The following is a 17150-nucleotide window of genomic DNA, read 5'->3' as shown; positions in this document are numbered from 1 at the left end:
ATGAATTTCATGTGAAAGAAGATTCATTTTACTTTTCGCAAAGCCACCAAACCGGGCCTAGGCCTCTTTCCCATGCTGCAGGGTGGTGTCCATTTAATGTACGCTCTCTCCCAGCACTTGGCGCCAAAGCAAAAAAAAGAAAAAAAAATATATTTTTGTACAATAAAATTTAGAGATACTAGCAATCGAGTAATTCAAGTTTCATGTTTATCAATTTGATTAATAATGTGACAAGATCGATCAAAATTAAAATGGATAGATAGAGCTCAACACATTTGTCATGATCGTCATGTGACTACATGTGGCTCACTAGAGCCAATCCAGATCATCCATCCGACCACCACTCACAAGCATCTTTATCGTAGATGAGTGGATTCGATCCCCCCTCCTCCAATGCCAGCACCTGATGGTGGATTCTTCCGAGCACCTCATCGATGGCCAGATCCATGGTATCCTTCCTCACCCGGAGCCCTGTTGAGTAGCCGTGCTGCTGGCACATCACTCAAGATGCCAACTCCAACATGTTCTTCCGCATCCACCGCACCTCCACCGGCGGTATCACTGCCAATACGTCAGTGATCAGAACCCCATTGAAGCCAACCTCTTCCTTTGGAATAAACATTGAGAACTCCTCGAATCGATCATTCGAGAGGTGCCACCTTGTTGCACTTACGCCCTGATCTCCTCGAAGAATATTGGGATGCAACTTGCCAGGATCCCATCGAAGATGGACCTTTGGGTCGGCGTGTCATCGGATGGCTGGAGGTAGAAGTTGGATCGGAGCATCGGCCACATGAACTGGATAGGGTCATGCAAGCAGGCCCCCTCGGAGCAATCGGCCACCTCATAGATGTCAGTCTGATTCTTGCACTTAGCCCGGATGCTGCTGTGAATGTTAGGGCCGCCTCCACCTCCGCCACCACCGCTGGCGAAGAGCATGAGGTTGGCATGCTTGGCATGGTGGGTATGGGTGAGCCAAGCATTGAGGCAGGTGAGGGTGGTCGAGTGGAAGGAGTTGGGGTGGGGGACGGTGCACTCCTGCTAGGGCTAGGGGCAGGCCTCGAGGGAGAGGACGATGACATTCAGGAAGTTAGGGAGATGAAGGAAGGAGGTGCCCCAGAGAAGGGAGTTGGCGTTAAGGTCTTGGGAGACATCCTAGGCGGGGCAGGCAAGGATGAGGAAGTGGTTGTGGCCATATTGCCAGCCCCAGATGGTGGGCCGATCGCGATGGAGGAAGTCGGCGAGGTTGTGGCCGTGGAGGGCACTGGAGCTGATGAGGGGCAGATGGTAGAGGAAGGGGAAGGCATCGAGGGTGGCATAGTAGGAGAGGAAGACGACATCGGTAGGCCCAAGTCGGGGGTGACATATGATGAAAATCAGAGACATTGTTTAGTAGGTCACATAACAGTTATAGGCAAATAGCGTTGAGTTCTGTTTATCCATTTTTTTGATTTTGATCGATTTTGCCATATTATTGATCAAATTGGTAAACATGAAACTTGGACCATTTGATTTCTAGTACCTCTAAACTTTATTATAAAAAACATATTTTTTTAAGAAAAAATGAATGGGAGGTGAGGGGGGGGGGGACCAAATCAGGGGCCTCCCATTGATGCTCTCTCTTCTCTTCTTCCAATCCCTCCACCTTTCTCTCTCTCTCTTCCTCTCTCCAACTCATGTTCTCTCTCTCCAACCTGTGTTCTCTTGCTCCAACTCATGTTCTCACACTCCTGCACGCTCCCTGATTCTAACACACCTCTAACTCCCTACCGTCTCTCATTTTCCTCTTATGTGTCTCTCTTCTCTCTCTCTGGGCTTCACTACGTCACCTCCTGCTTCCCTTCTATGATAGAAAATAAGATAAGATTATTAGCCCATTTCTCTTATTATAATAATTGTAAATTAGAAATTGATTAGATTTTTGAGAATTTTAAAAATTTTAGAAATTCTTTTGAAATATTAATATGTTGTTGAGTAGACCCATATATGTGTGATTTTGGATTAATTGTTAGGTCTCGAAGCATTCATGTGATCGAATTAAAATTATCTAAATTTTTACATATGCAAAGTAAGTGATTTAACACTTCTAAGTGTGTTTTTAAAATAGTTTTGATGATTTTTGTATTTTTTAGTTATAGGGTTTTTTTGCATGCAAACCCTCATTACCACAAAACAGGTTATTAGCGATGAAAAAAATCATCGCTAATAACATATTTTCGTCGCTAATAGTTATTAGCGACGAAATTTTTATTGCTAATAGTTATTAGTGACAAAATTTTTGTCGCTAATATTTAGTCGCAAATAATCACATTATTGATAATATTTTACGATAAAAAAAATTTCATCATAAATAATAGATATTATCGACGAAAAACTTTATCGTTCAAAAAATTGATTTTTTTTGAAAATTATTTACGATGAAATATTTTAGTCATAAAAAAGAATATTTGTGATAAAATTTAACATCACTAATAAAAAATAATTATTTACAATGAACCTTATTGTCACTATTAATTTAATTAAAAATTTTTATGAAAATCAAATTTAAAAAAAGTATTAGCAACGTAAATTTTTCATCACAAACAATCCAATTTTTGACATAAATTTTCATCACTAATAAATAATAAATTAATAGTGATAAAAATATTTTTATCGTTATTAATTTAATTAAAAATTTTTATAAAAATTAAATTTTTAAAAAATTTGAGTGATGAAAGATTTTCATCACAAATATGATTATTTGCGATGAAAACTATTTCATCGCTATCAATTTAATTAAAAATTTTTATAAAAATTAAATTTAAAAACATATTAGTGACATAAATTTTTTATCGTAAATATAATTATTCATAATGAAAATATTTTCATCACCATTAATTAAATTATAATTTTTTTGAAAAATTTAAATAATATTGGCGACATAAAGTTTAAATCATAAATATAGTAATTTTTTATGTAAATTTTTGTTGGTAAGAAATTATCAATAATTTATGACAAAAATAGTTTCATCGCTATTAATTTAATATAAAATTTTAATATTTTTAAATTTATTTAAAATTTTATTTACGATCAATTTTTCATCGCTAATATATTTTTTGGTGACCAATATTTCATCAAAAATAATTCTATCACTAATAATTTATATATATTTTTTAAAAAATAATTTATAAATATATATTTTTAATTTATATTTATAATATTTTTTATAAATCAAAAATAAAAAATTTATATAATTAATACATCTATAAATAAATTTTATTATTTTATTATATTAAATTAAAATTATAAGAGGTCTAAAATAAAAATAAAAAGCTACATAAAGAGGCCGTCAAGTGTCGGCATCTACAAAAAAAAAAGGGCTAAGAAAGGGGAGTGCTGGGAAGAGCTTGGACCGATATGCTGTTGCCTCATTAGCTGCATCATCTGCTCCATCTGTATTTTTTGCTCCACCATCTAGATTTGGAGCAGCTGATACTCGTCGACGCATGTAGCCAACTCATCAGCTCGCTGCTCAGTCCGCTGTCGATTCTCAGTAGCCTGTTTCTGCACCTCCGTCAGTCGAGCATTGCAGGCAGTATGGATGTCGTCCTAGACGAGCGTGAGAATAAGGGAGCAGTGATTCCATACCCTAGACCCCTAACATAATAGGATCTCGTACTAAGCACTGGATCACAGATCCATCATCTGTGGGTGCGGTTGAGCCCTCAGGATAGGCTGGGATCTGATGTCTATCATACGGTCCTAAAAATTAAAATTATAACTATTTTAATTTCATACTGAAAATCAAACTGTGAATAAAAAAAATAATTAAAAAAATTTATAAAAAGCTCCTGGCTCCCCATCGTCCACTCCCTGACCGTCGCTGGTGGGTTCGTTGGTAGATATCGATCATACCAGAAAGCTCGCCACTCTCAGTATCTCTCTATAATTTGAGAATAATTAATTAAAAAAATTTTAAATAGTTAGAGAGTTAAAATATATTAATTAAAAATTACTTACCATCTACTCCATGTGACGAGCGAATAATCTCAAACCCCCATAATATGGTACGATTTGTCTCATCTGATTCACGACATTCTGGGCACATATTCTCTGTACAGTTAGAAATTAAATTAGTAGGTAATAAATTTAATTTAAGAATAAATGATTCAATCATTAAACTCTAAAAAAAAAATTTAGATATGTAATCTGATATGCCGGATCCTCGTAATGCCGGTATATGGCAGTCTAATCATCCATAGTGATGCTGTCATAGGGCCCCTATCATGCTGCCTCCACCCCATGATCCTGCATCATATGGTACCAATGCTGATGGATGCGGTAGCAATACTCCTTGAAATGCAAAGATAAATGAGCGTTCACAACTCGCCGCATGCGATCCTCCTCAGAATCAATAATATTAAATACACCCGATTAATAACTGTTGGAAATTGTGTCCTAAAACCAATCATGTGACGATTGAGTTCATCCTTGCATATGAATTATTGATTATTGAATAATAGTTATTCTGATATTTTTCATTACAAAATGACATCTTCTTTGAACTCTTGTACTGTGATGAAGTTCTTAGAACTATACTAGTGTACGATAAAGAGAGGATTTATCGTATAGTTTTTCAACAAGTTCGCGACCAAATGATACGTCATTACGGAATGATGACGTTTATCGAGTGAAGGTCGTTATGTGCCATATGGATTGATTGTTCTCTTAATCAAGAAGTATGGTGACACTGGTATGGCATACAGATGAGATGTAAGGGTACATCATCACTAAACAAGTGACTCACCTGCTGTGCATTCTGCTGTCAAGAGTTGCTCACGAAATACATGGGTATAAATATCCTTCAGACCTGAGATCATCATAATGACTTGCAAGCAACTCACTGTGCTTTGGTGCCGAACTACCTGAATTTTTAATACAGTGACGGAAGGCTATTGGGTACAGTCAAGTACTTACGAAGTTTGTATGTGGATCAAGATGGGATTGACCCCTTTAGATTATTGGAGTTGATGTATCACTATATTTTAATTTAGTAAAGCTTTGATCAGGGTAATCCATGAGATAGATTTGAAAGGTTGAAATACAATGTGGATGAAGTAATCTCGGTTGACAGTTAATCTAAGACCATCCTAAAGCATCCAGGGTCAAAAGGATGAATTATGCGATAACCATGAGTATGGGTTCTAGAATATTCTTTTACGGTAATTCAACCTATCTGAATGTTGGAAACCATTGCTAGATAGTATCTCGATTAGTGTAGGAATTGGTTCTTATGCTACCGGCTTAGTGTTTCCTATGTTTATATGTCCAATCTAGAAGTACTTGATTTGATTGAACATATAAGCAAACTTGATTGAGAATTGAGTTATGGGTCAAACGAGATTGAAGAGTTCACTATGTCTAGCTAGCACTACACATGAGGTTCAGATTCAATCCAGGGGATGAACAATTTCTGTCTATGATCCATGGAACATATGAAAGATTGAATTTAAGTACTAATTAATTTCAGATTAGATCTAAATTAATTAGACTTAAATAGATCCAAAATCTAAGTTAGACTTAGTACAAAAGTTCTAAAGAGTTTAGAATTGACAATCTTTCGAAATTATTTCGAACCGACTTCGAATCGAATTCGAATCGGACCTATTTTGGATGAGATATGAGTATTCCTACTTGCACTGGGAATACCCACTCATGAAGCACGACCAAAAGTTAGTTTGATGCTTATTTGGGGTGTCCCAAGTGGATGTGGGAGTGGGTGCAAAGTGGATGTCATAAGTGATGGCAATTATATCTCATGTAGGTCTTTCTTTCATGAGTATTGGATCAATTCAAATCAGATTTGAATAAAGAATCCTCCTCTCATTGGGTCATGAGAATCATCTATAAATAGAGAGGGTCTCTACTTATAGATGAATGAAGAGAATACAATAGCAAACAAATCAAATTGAGAGAAGAGAAAAAGAGAGAGAGACAGACGTGTGAAAAGAGAGGTCCTTCATCTTCTACATCTCTCTCTTTGTTGCCACCTCCTCTCCTTGGGCATGGATCCTTCTTGGGCATCCTACTTGCTGGTGTGAGGTGTCACATCATTACATCTCATCCCTTGATTGATTGTGTATCCGAAGTCAATTAGATTGGAGTTCATCCTGCTTTCCTGCAGCGTTTGACGTGCATGCAAAATAGAGGATCTGCATATCCAGGCCTCTATGAAGGTTTATATTAGATAATTTAGGATTTGATCCCTGGTTCCATTGCGATTCAAGTAAGAATTTGATCCTTAAATAAGTAGAACATTAAAAAAAATTTTAGATACAACCTGAGCATTCTGGAGAGAAACTGTTTCTTCCCTTCAAGTGGTATCAGAGTTGGTCTGAAATATATGCATATAAAATAAATTTTTTTATGATCATTTACATGAGATATAATTGAAATTTTTTTATGACATTAAATCTCATTTAAATCTATTTATATAAAATTTTTGATTTAATTTTGATTGGATTAGAGGTGCCTAATCAATAATTGATTGAGGTTGTTATAAATCTGTTATAATAGAATGCTGCTATTGCTGAATTTTTGATGAAAAATAATATGAATTAAAAATTTATTTTAAATCTATTTTAATAAAATTTTAATTCTATTATTTTCTTTATGAAGTGATAATTATTTAAGATTTAAATTGGATCCGTTTCAATGGATATTTAGATCTGAATCCTATCATAATTCAGCACTGTGCGAAAATAAATTTTATCAAAAATTAATTTTTTATACATTCATATTTATATCTAATTATTTTTTATTTGATATCAAATCTAAAATTGATATTTTATAATCAGTATAAGATAAGTTTTAGATTTGATATGATGTATATGATACATCAAATCTAATTAGATTAAATAAAGAACATAATTGATGAGATCAAGGATATATTCATGACATAAAATAGTTTTGTCAATAATTATATATTGATGTAATTATATATAAAATTAGATTTCAGATCTTAGTAACTTAGTACTCGGATTGATGAGATCACTAGACCGTCCGATCATAGGAGATTAATCTCTCTTTTGCCTATTCGATAGGTTCTCTTATGACGTGTAGGGATGTCGTTGTGATCCAGTTTCATGAAGAAAAAAAGTAAACAAACTTTTATGTATTATTTTGATCATAAATATATTTAGATTAGATCTAAAGTGATTTATGATTCATTATAATAGGATAAAATTTAGATATAAAATTATTTTAGATCTGAATTACATGTTACATATGATGTAATTGGTATTGATTTCAAAGTTGTCATGATACATGAGATATATGAATGAAGTTTAGATCATACCTATGTATGTTTAATTGTTAAACATATTTTAAAAATTTATTTTTATGTATTGAAATATATGGTATGCTTTACTTGAAACCCTTATAGAATAGTTCTATAAACTGAAACATACGTTTCACACACTTAATTTTGAATTAAGTTTGAATGATCTAGAATTGAGAATTGAAGATCATTAAGACACTACATAATATGATGAGCAAAGAGTTAGCAGGAATCAGATCCTTTTAATAGGTTAGACCTAGGGTTAGGAACACATATGGATCAAGTAGAAAAATTAATTAAATCTAATCAAGTGTTGAATTAGATTAGGTCAGTATTTTTCTAAATCAATCTCAATAGTTGAAGTTTGATCAAGTCCATATTTTTGACCCTAATAAATGGATCATAATCATGGCTCTATGGTTGAGCTCGAATCTTCTGGTGTGCCAAATCGAAACTAATTAACTAATTGGTATCTATGGTAAGTTTGACAGATTCGATCAAGTAATTTTTAATTAGGAGCTATTCACCTAGATGCATCTACGGTGAGTTAAGGACAGATTTCTCCTGTTGATCTCACTTACCTAGCCAATATGGTAGATTATATTTTGATTAGGTCACTAGTCGATTGGTGCAGACCCATGCCATTAAGGTGAATCAGTATGACTGATTTAGGTGTCTTTAAACCAACTTGTGTTTAATCCTTTACATGACTTGGTGAAGTCAGTGAAAGGATTTACAACTTGCAGGTCGACTTCTTTTCTTATTCTTAGATTAAGAAATCAAATACTTTAAATTATTAGGTCCATAAAGTGATAAAGTTATAAGATAACTTGATCATTGCCTCTCATTAAGGTGTGTGATAATGAGTCTAATATTTCAAATAGGCATTGGAGGCGCCACACACCTGGTGTCTATTACGTATTGGAATTGTCATTCATCATATGACCATCATGATGTACCTTCAGATTAATGCTCAGATTGGTCGAGCCACACTCAAACCTAGACATCCGTTTGTTGGATGCACTTGATGTGTCATGTTAATGGTTGGACCTAACCAGGATTTTCAGTGGAGGTGCCACACGCCTACTGAAGGGATGTCTGGGCAAAACCCAATGCTAGAAGTTGTTTGGAGAAATAATTGGTTATGAACCTACCCATGGATGCACTAGGGTTAGTCGAGCCACACTCGGGTCCAAATGCAGTCCGTGTGGATTCTAGTACCTGCTAAGGAATTAATGTAATTCTTTGAGTTGGAGGTAGAGACTACCAATTCGCAAAAAATAGTGGGAGGACCTTTAGACTAAAGTTTATATTTTCAGAATTAAAAAAAAATAATTCATATACTAATACGCTAATATTTTTTCTTTTTAGTTATGGCCAACACACTATCCCTCTGTTCGCTGTTGGACAACGACAAGCTCATCAGATCCAACTTTGATAGCTGGTATCGAAAGTTGAAGATCGTGTTAGAGCACGAGAGGATTTTGTATGTCCTTACGGATCAGGCACCTAAAGAACCTGCAGTCAATGCTCCTCGTGCTGCGAGAGACACTTACATGAAGTGGCTCAATGATCGCACGACTGTGCGTTGCGTGATGAGGGTAGTTATGAACGATGAACTTAGTCGTAAGTTCGAGGATGCGCAGCCTGAGGAGATAATTCAAATGTTGAATGAGTCCTTCGGCACCCCTGAGGATGTGGAGAGACATAAAACCTCCTGCATAGTATTTAATGCCCATATGTGAGAGGAAGCTTCAGTCACGGATCATATATTATATATGATTGAGCAGATTGAATGCCTTAGCAAACTTGACTTTCTGTTGCATGAACAGTTAGGCAAGGATGCTATCCTCAATTCGCTACCGAAATCCCACCTATCCTTTCTCAGTCATTATAGAATGACGAAGCTTGCAGTAAACTACCATGATTTGCTAGGGTTATTGCAGACTTTTGAGAAGGATCACTAGCTCCAAAAGGAGCCAGTGAATTTAGTGGGAGGTTCATCTGCAGGACGTTGATCCTCTAGGAGAGAAAAAAAGAAAAAGGTGCAAAAATCTCATGCCGTCGATCTCAAGCAGAGCAAACCGTCAAAAGTTGACAAGAGCCAGACAGAGTGCTTCTTCTGTAAGAAGTTGGGTCATTGGAAAAAGAATTGTCCTGCTTATATAGCCATCTTTGACCCAAACAGGCCTAAGAACAAGAGAAAGAGGTAAGTGGTTGCTTTATAAGATATTTATATGATAATACATTATAATTTCTTTGTTTGTGATACTACTACTGGGTATTGGATACCGAAAGTCTTATTAATATATGCAATTCATTGTAGGGACTGCAGGTAAATAGAAAATTTCAAGAGGGCGAGCGGTTCCTTAACGTTAGAGATGGAAGTCTTGTTTCAGTTCTGACCTTGGAAACTTTGCAGCTTATCTTCAAGTCCAGTAGTGTCATATTAGATGATTATCATTATTGTCCCTCCTTTATGATGAATGTCATTTCTGTAGGCCTTTTGACCAAACTTGGTTACAAGTTTATAATAAAAGATAATTTTTGTGATATCATTATGAATGATACTACAATTATGCATGGACAATTAAAACATGGCATATACATAATATCACGACCTGTTAGTATAATGTACACACCTAGTAAACGCTCCAAAATAGATAATGTCAGTGAATCCTACCTTTGGCATTGTAGGCTTGGTCATGTGAACAAGAATAGGATTGACAGGTTGATCAAAGAATGTGTCCTTAGGATAGATGATTGTAAATTATTGCCTACCTGTGAATCTTGTCTCCTTGGTAAGATAACTAAGTCACCTTTTAAAGGTAAAAATGAAAGAGCCAGTGATGTCCTAGGTCTAATACATACTGATGTATGTGGGCCTATGAACATAAGTACCAGAGGAGGATACTACTACTTTATTACGTTTACAGACGATCTATCGAGGTATGGGTATGTCTATCTTATGAAGCATAAGTTAGAATCATTTGAAATGTTCAAACGATTCCATGCTTAAGTAGAGAAACAAATTGAAAAGAGTATTAAGATCCTTCGATCAGACCGAGGAGGTGAATACCTCACCAATGAGTTTCTGACCTCTCTGGAAGAGAATGAGATTTTCTCACAATGGACCCCTCTTGAAATACCACAACATAATGGTGTGTCTGAGAGGAGGAATCGAACTTTGTTAGACATGGTCCGATCCATGATGGACTTTTTCTAGTCTGTCAATATCTTTTTGGGGATATGCTCTAGAGACTGCCTGCTATATTTTGAATAAGGTGCCCAGCAAGTCTATCGATAAAACTCCATATGAGATATGGACTGGACGTAAGCCAGTGCTCTCACATCTTAAGGTCTGGGGGTATCCAGCTTATGTCATGCATTTAAAGACAGATAAGTTTGGACTGAAGTCCGATAGATACTTATTCATAGGGTACCTAAAAGAAACTAAAGGATACTACTTCTACCTCGTTACAGAACAAAAGGTATTTGTCAGCAGCCGGACAATCTTTTTGAAAAAAGAGTTCCTTGGTGAAGGAGCTAATGCCTGTAAAATTGAACTTGATGAAGTTCATGAGGTGGAAGGACCGACACATATAGAATTGGATTTGGTTGGTGAATCGAATTTGGAGCCAGTAGAGACACCATTAAGGAGATCCGATAGAGTACCACATTAGCCGGATAGATACTACTCTGATCCAGGACGGTGATCCTATTGAACTTGATGAGAACGATGAGGATCCGATCACCTATATGGAGGCCATGCAAAGGCCGACTCTCAAAAATGACTTGAGGCTATGAAGTTCGAGATGGAGTCCATGGAGATCAATAGTGTCTGGATACTAGTTGATTCGCCCGAAGGGATAAAACCCATAGGGTGTAAATAGATTTTCAAGAGAAAAAGAGAACCGATGGGTAGGTAGAGACCTATAAAGCCCGTCTAGTTGCTAAGGATTACCATCAGCATTATGGTATTGACCTGACGAGATGTTCTCTCTTGTGGCAATGCTCAAGTCCATCCGGATTATGCTTGCTGTCACTACACACTTAGATTATGAGATTTGGCAGATGGATGTTAAAACTGCTTTTCTTAATGGAGAGCTAGAAGAAGAGGTGTATATGATACAATCTGAAGGATTCAAATCCACAGACGAGTCAAAAGTGTACAAGTTGAAAAGGTCAATTTATGGACTTAAGCAGGCATCGAGGAGTTGAAACATGCATTTTGATAAAGTAATCAAAACGTATGGCTTCGTTAGGAATGGAGAAGAGCCTTACGTCTACAAATGGGCTTCCGATTTTGTGGTCATTTTTCTTGAGCTGTATGTGGATGACATACTGTTGCTAAGAAATGACATCTCGATTTTGCAGAGCGTGAAGCTATGATTATCATCACAGTTCTCTATGAAGGACTTGAAAGAAGCATCCTACATCCTAGGGATGAAGATCTATAGGGATAGATCTAGAAGGTTGCTTGGATTATCCCAATCCACGTACATTGACACCTTATTGAAGCGGTTCAACATGGATAATTTAAGAAAGACTATCTTCCGATAGGTCATGAAATTACTCTTTCCAAAAGGATTATCCGACAACTCCTGAGGAGAGAGAGCGTATGAGTAGAATACCATATGTTTCGACAGTAGGATCTATCATGTATGCTATGATATATACAAGACCGGATATGGCCTATTCACTAGAGATAGTGAGTAGGTATCAGTCAGATCCGGATGAGAAGCATTGAAAGATTGCAAAAGCAATTCTTAAATATTTGAAAATATTAAAGACCAATGGCTTATTTATGGAGACTCTGATCTGAAACTTGTGGGATATACTGATTTCAATTTTCAGTCAGATTGTGATGATAGCAGAAGCGTGTCGGGCTACGTATTTACCTTGAATGGAGGAGTTGTTTGCTGAAAAAATTTCAAGCAACATACTGTGGCCGATTCTTTATGCGAAGCGAAATACATTGCTGCATCGGATGCTGCAAAGAGGTGGTGTGGTTGCGAAAGTTTATTATCGAGCTGGGAGTTATACCTTTCATTAATGGTCCTATCCTGCTGTATTGTGACAGCTCTAGTGCCATAGCTCAGGCGAAAGGACCTAAGTCGCACCATCGCATTAAACATATTCTACGTCGCTATTACCTAGTGTGAGAGATCATGAACCAAGGTGACGTCGAGCTTTAGAAGATCGACGGAAAGGAGAATCTAGCTGACTCCTTCACTAAAGCTCTCAGGATCAAAGAGTTCGATGACTTCAAATAGAAGATGGGTATAAGATACTGCCCGATTGGCTTTAGTCCAAGTGGAAGTTTTGAAAATTATATCCTAAAATCAATTATGTGATGATTGAGTTCATCCTTGTATACAAATTAGTGATTATTGAATAATAATTATTTTGATATTTTTATCACAAAGTGACATCTTTCTTAACTTTTGTACTGTGATGAAGTCTCTAGAACTATGCTAGTGTACGATAAAGAGAGGATTTATCGTATAGTTCTTAAACAAGTTCGCGATCAAATGATAGTCATTACGGGATGATGATGTTTATCGAGTGAAGATCGTTGTGTGCTATATGGGTTGGTTGTTCTCTTAACTAAGGAGTGTGGTGACACTGGTATGGTATACAGATGAGATATAAAGGTACATCATCACTGAACAAGTGATTCACCTGCTGAGTTTCTGCTGTCAAGAGCTGCTCGCGAAACACATAGGTATAAATATCCTTCAGACCTGAGATCACTATAGTGACTTGCAAGCAACTCACTGTGCTTTGGTGCCAAACTATCTGAATTTTTAATGCAGTGACGGAAGGCTACTGGATACAGTCAAGGTGCCCACGGCTGACCCCCTCCTTGGAGGCCGAACCCCTCCCCATCAGCTGACCCCCTCCCCGGCCCCATGGCGCCGCCAGCTACCCACAGCCCCCTCCCACAGACGGCTCCGCCCCCCGGTGGCCCGATCAACACAAAAAAAAGGGGTTGGAACCTTACCTCCGACGGACGGCGGTTGCGATGGTGGAGAGGGGCTCGCCGGTGAGAAGAGAGAGTGGGAGAGCATGAAGAGAGGAGAGCTCAAGGAGAGGGAGAGAGAGAGGGGAGAGGGAAAGAGGGGAGAAGAGAGGGGAGAGGGAGGGGGAAGGGGGGAGAGCACGAAGAGAGGAGAGCTTAGGGAGAGGGAGAGAGAGAGAAGAGAGAGGAAAAGAGGAGAAGAGAGAGGAGAGAGGGGAGAGGGGAGGCAGGGAAAAGGATTTTACATGAAGGGACATCGAGTTGATGTGGGTTAAATGCAGAACTATTAGCGATGAAAATTTTTATCGCTAATAATATTATTAACAATAAAATTTAATTTTATCGCTAGTAATTTTCACTAAAAATAAAAATATTTTTTCATTAAAAAAATTTTTCTCTTAAAAAAAATTATTTGCAATAAAAAAATAAATTTCATTGTTAATTACTTTATTAGCAATGGAAATAAAATTTTTATCGCTAACAATTTCTGCCAAAATTTTTTTCATGAAAAAAATTTTCTCTTTTAAAAATGAAAAAAAATTTATCATTAATTACGTTATTAGCAATGGAAAATAAATTTTCATCGTGAATAATTTTCATCAAAAAAAATTTTCTCCTAAAAAATTTTTTCTCTAAAATATTATTTGCGATGAAAAAAATTCATCATCAATAAGCTTATTAGCAATGAAAATTTGATTTTCATTGTCAATAATTATCATAAAAAAAATCTCCACTAAAAAAATCTTTTCTCTTAAAAAAATTTGCAAAAAAAAATTATTGGTGATGAAAACTAAATTTTCATTGTTAATAATCTTATTAGCAACGTAAATATAGTTTTCATCAAAAATAATTTTTATAAAAAAAGTTCCCTAATAACAATTTCATAAAAAAATAATTTTAGATTTTTCTCATAAAAAAAATTTTTCATCCAAAAAATTTAACAATAAAAAATAACATTAAAAAAATATTCATGATAAAAAATAAAATAGTTTTCTTTAATCTAAAAAATTTTTGGTCTAAAGAGCCTAGTTGATCTTCATATGATTTTGTTAGGGTTGATCAATTAAGTGGTCTGAAAATTCAGTGATATTTTTTATATGATTAGGAACTATGGTTTCATATAATCTTCTTAGTTTTAAGTATTTACATAATCTAGTTTTATCTAGTTTTCAAAATAATTTTTATCAATTTATCTATATTTTGTTTCCATTCAGGAGACCAGCAGACCAACATATTGTCATGTACTGTTGGATGATAACCATTTTTCTACAGATACATTACAGATGTTAACTAACAATCTTTATTACATGTGAGTTAAATTTTGATCATATTCTTATGTTTTGACAGATACCTTGTTTGAACCAATTTTTAGGTGATCTGCTGGCCTTAGTTTCTATATAGAGTCTGATCTTTTTGATGGAGGATCGACATCAATTGATAGTTTCAAGGATTAGACTGCTGTGGTACATCATCTGTCACAGATTAAGGACAGCATTCAAGAAGTTATATTTTTCTATTAAAGATATTATAAGATTTTATTGTTACAAGGGATTATTGGCCAAATTTTTTTGGGATAGTTTAGAAATAAATGATACAATTTAGTCTACCGAACAGTTGATACAATTTTTCTGAATCAAATTCTTTGCATTTAATTTTCTGAAGCGGTTTGCTCCTGAATCTTATAGATGATTGATTCGGTTGTGGATGAAAAATTTTCTTGCATTATCCAACAATGCTTGATTATTGGGAGAATGTTTCTTTTTCAGTGTTGAAAGTTATTTTTTAAAAATTTTGATTTATTTAATTATTAGTGATGAAATTATTTCATCATAAAAAATGATGTATTTATGATGAAAATTATTTTTCATCACAAATAGTCAATTATTTATGATATTTTTACCATTTCATCATAAATAATCTGTAATTTTTATATTTTTTATTTTTTTATAATATTGATGATGAAAATATTTTTATCATAAATAATTAACTATTTATGATGAAAAATAAATTTTCATTGTAAACACTAAGTTATTTATGATGTAATATTTTTATCATAAATAATATGTAATTTTTATATTTTTAAATTTTTTATTTTTTAGAAATATTGAGGATAAAAATATTTTTATCATAAATAATGGACTATTTATGATGAAAAATAATTTTCATCATAAACACTATATTATTTATGACATAATATTTTCATCACAAATAATCTATAATTTTATATTTTTATATTTTTTTAATTTTTTATAATATTGATGATGAAAATATTTTTATTATAAATAATTGACTATTTATGATGAAATATAAGTTTTCATCATAAACACTAAGTTATTTGTGATGCAATATTTTTATCATAAATAATCTATAATTTTTATATTTTTTAATTTTTTTATTTTTTTAAAAAATATTAATGATGAAAATATTTTCATCATAAATAATAGATTATTTATGATAAAAAATAAATTTTTTATTATAAATATTTTATAATTTATGATGTAATATTTTTATCATGAATAATCAATAGTTTTTATTTTTTTAATTTTTTTTATAATATTGATGATGAAAATATTTTTATCATAAATAATTGACTGTTTATGATAAAAAATAAATTTTTATCATAAATATTAAGATATTTATGATGTAATATTTTTATCATAAATAATTTATAATTTTTATATTTTTTAAATTTCTTATTTTTTAAAAATATTAGTGATAAAATTATTTTCATCATAAATAATGGACTATTTATGATGGAAAATAATTTTTCATTGCAAACACTATATTATTTATGATAAAATATTTTCAACATAAATAATATATAATTTTATATTTTTTAAATTTTTTTTCAAAATAATGATAACGAAAATATTTTTATCATAAATAATTGACTATTTATGATGAAAAATAATTTTTTATCATGAACACTATATTATTTATAATGCAATATTTTCATCATAAATTATTATAAATTTTATATTTTTTAAAATTTTATTTTCTTTCAAAATATTAGCGATAAAAATATTTTCATCATGAATAATAAACTATTTAAGATGAAAATTATTTTTATCATAAATATTAAATTATTTATGATGTGGAACTCCTCTTAGGTGGCTAAGAGGGGGTGCTCAAAAGGGGGGGGGGCGTGCACAAGGAGGGCGCTAGAAACCCTAGCGCCTCCTTTCTTTCTTTTTTTGGGTTGGCGGCCAAGAAACCTTAGGTTTCTTACTTCTAGAATATGGAGAAGACCAGAGAGAGAGAAAGGAAGAGAGAGAAATATTAAGAAGAAAATAATTTCATATTTTTTCGATTCATCGAGTCAGAATATATTGTATCTTTATATACAGGGTCAATGTGATCCAACCCAAAAACTCCCTTTGCTAACTCAATACAAGATTGCGCTCACCCAAGCCTATGTATACCCATGACTTGATCCAATCTCATAATCTTAGACTTAATCCTAGTTCAAATATAAGTTAGCCCCTCAAGGTTCAAAACTTCTGAACCTCAAGATCCGAAAGGCTGACAGCCTTTCGTCCTAGAGCCCAAACTAGCCCTAGAAACCCCATGACCACCTTTTGTACTTTGAACCTTAGCCTTAGCCTTGATCCTCTGAGCCTTAGGAGCACCATATAAGGCCCAACAATATCCATCTTGGTGCCCCAAGGCCTCAACTAACTATATCCTATCTATCAAGTATATCAGTATCACACATTTTCGAAAGCTGTCCCGTGAAAGTACCTTCGTCAGTGCATCTGCTGAATTCTCCTTGATATGGATCTTCACTAGCTCCACCTCGCCTTCTTC

At 34.2% G+C, this 17150-nt stretch overlaps 1 pseudogene; it reads right to left on the bottom strand.

The window, feature by feature from the left end:
* Nucleotides 1–325: 325 nt before the first annotated feature.
* On the bottom strand, nt 326–1386 carry LOC105056165 (probable xyloglucan galactosyltransferase GT19; annotated as a pseudogene).
* Between the last annotated feature and the right edge of the window lie 15764 nt (nt 1387–17150).

This window comes from Elaeis guineensis, chromosome 13 (assembly GCF_000442705.2).
Source record: "Elaeis guineensis isolate ETL-2024a chromosome 13, EG11, whole genome shotgun sequence".
NCBI classification, from domain to species: Eukaryota; Viridiplantae; Streptophyta; class Magnoliopsida; order Arecales; family Arecaceae; genus Elaeis; species Elaeis guineensis.
The sequence above is the reverse complement of the archived record's forward strand: the minus strand, read 5'-3'. Positions and strand labels throughout refer to the sequence as shown.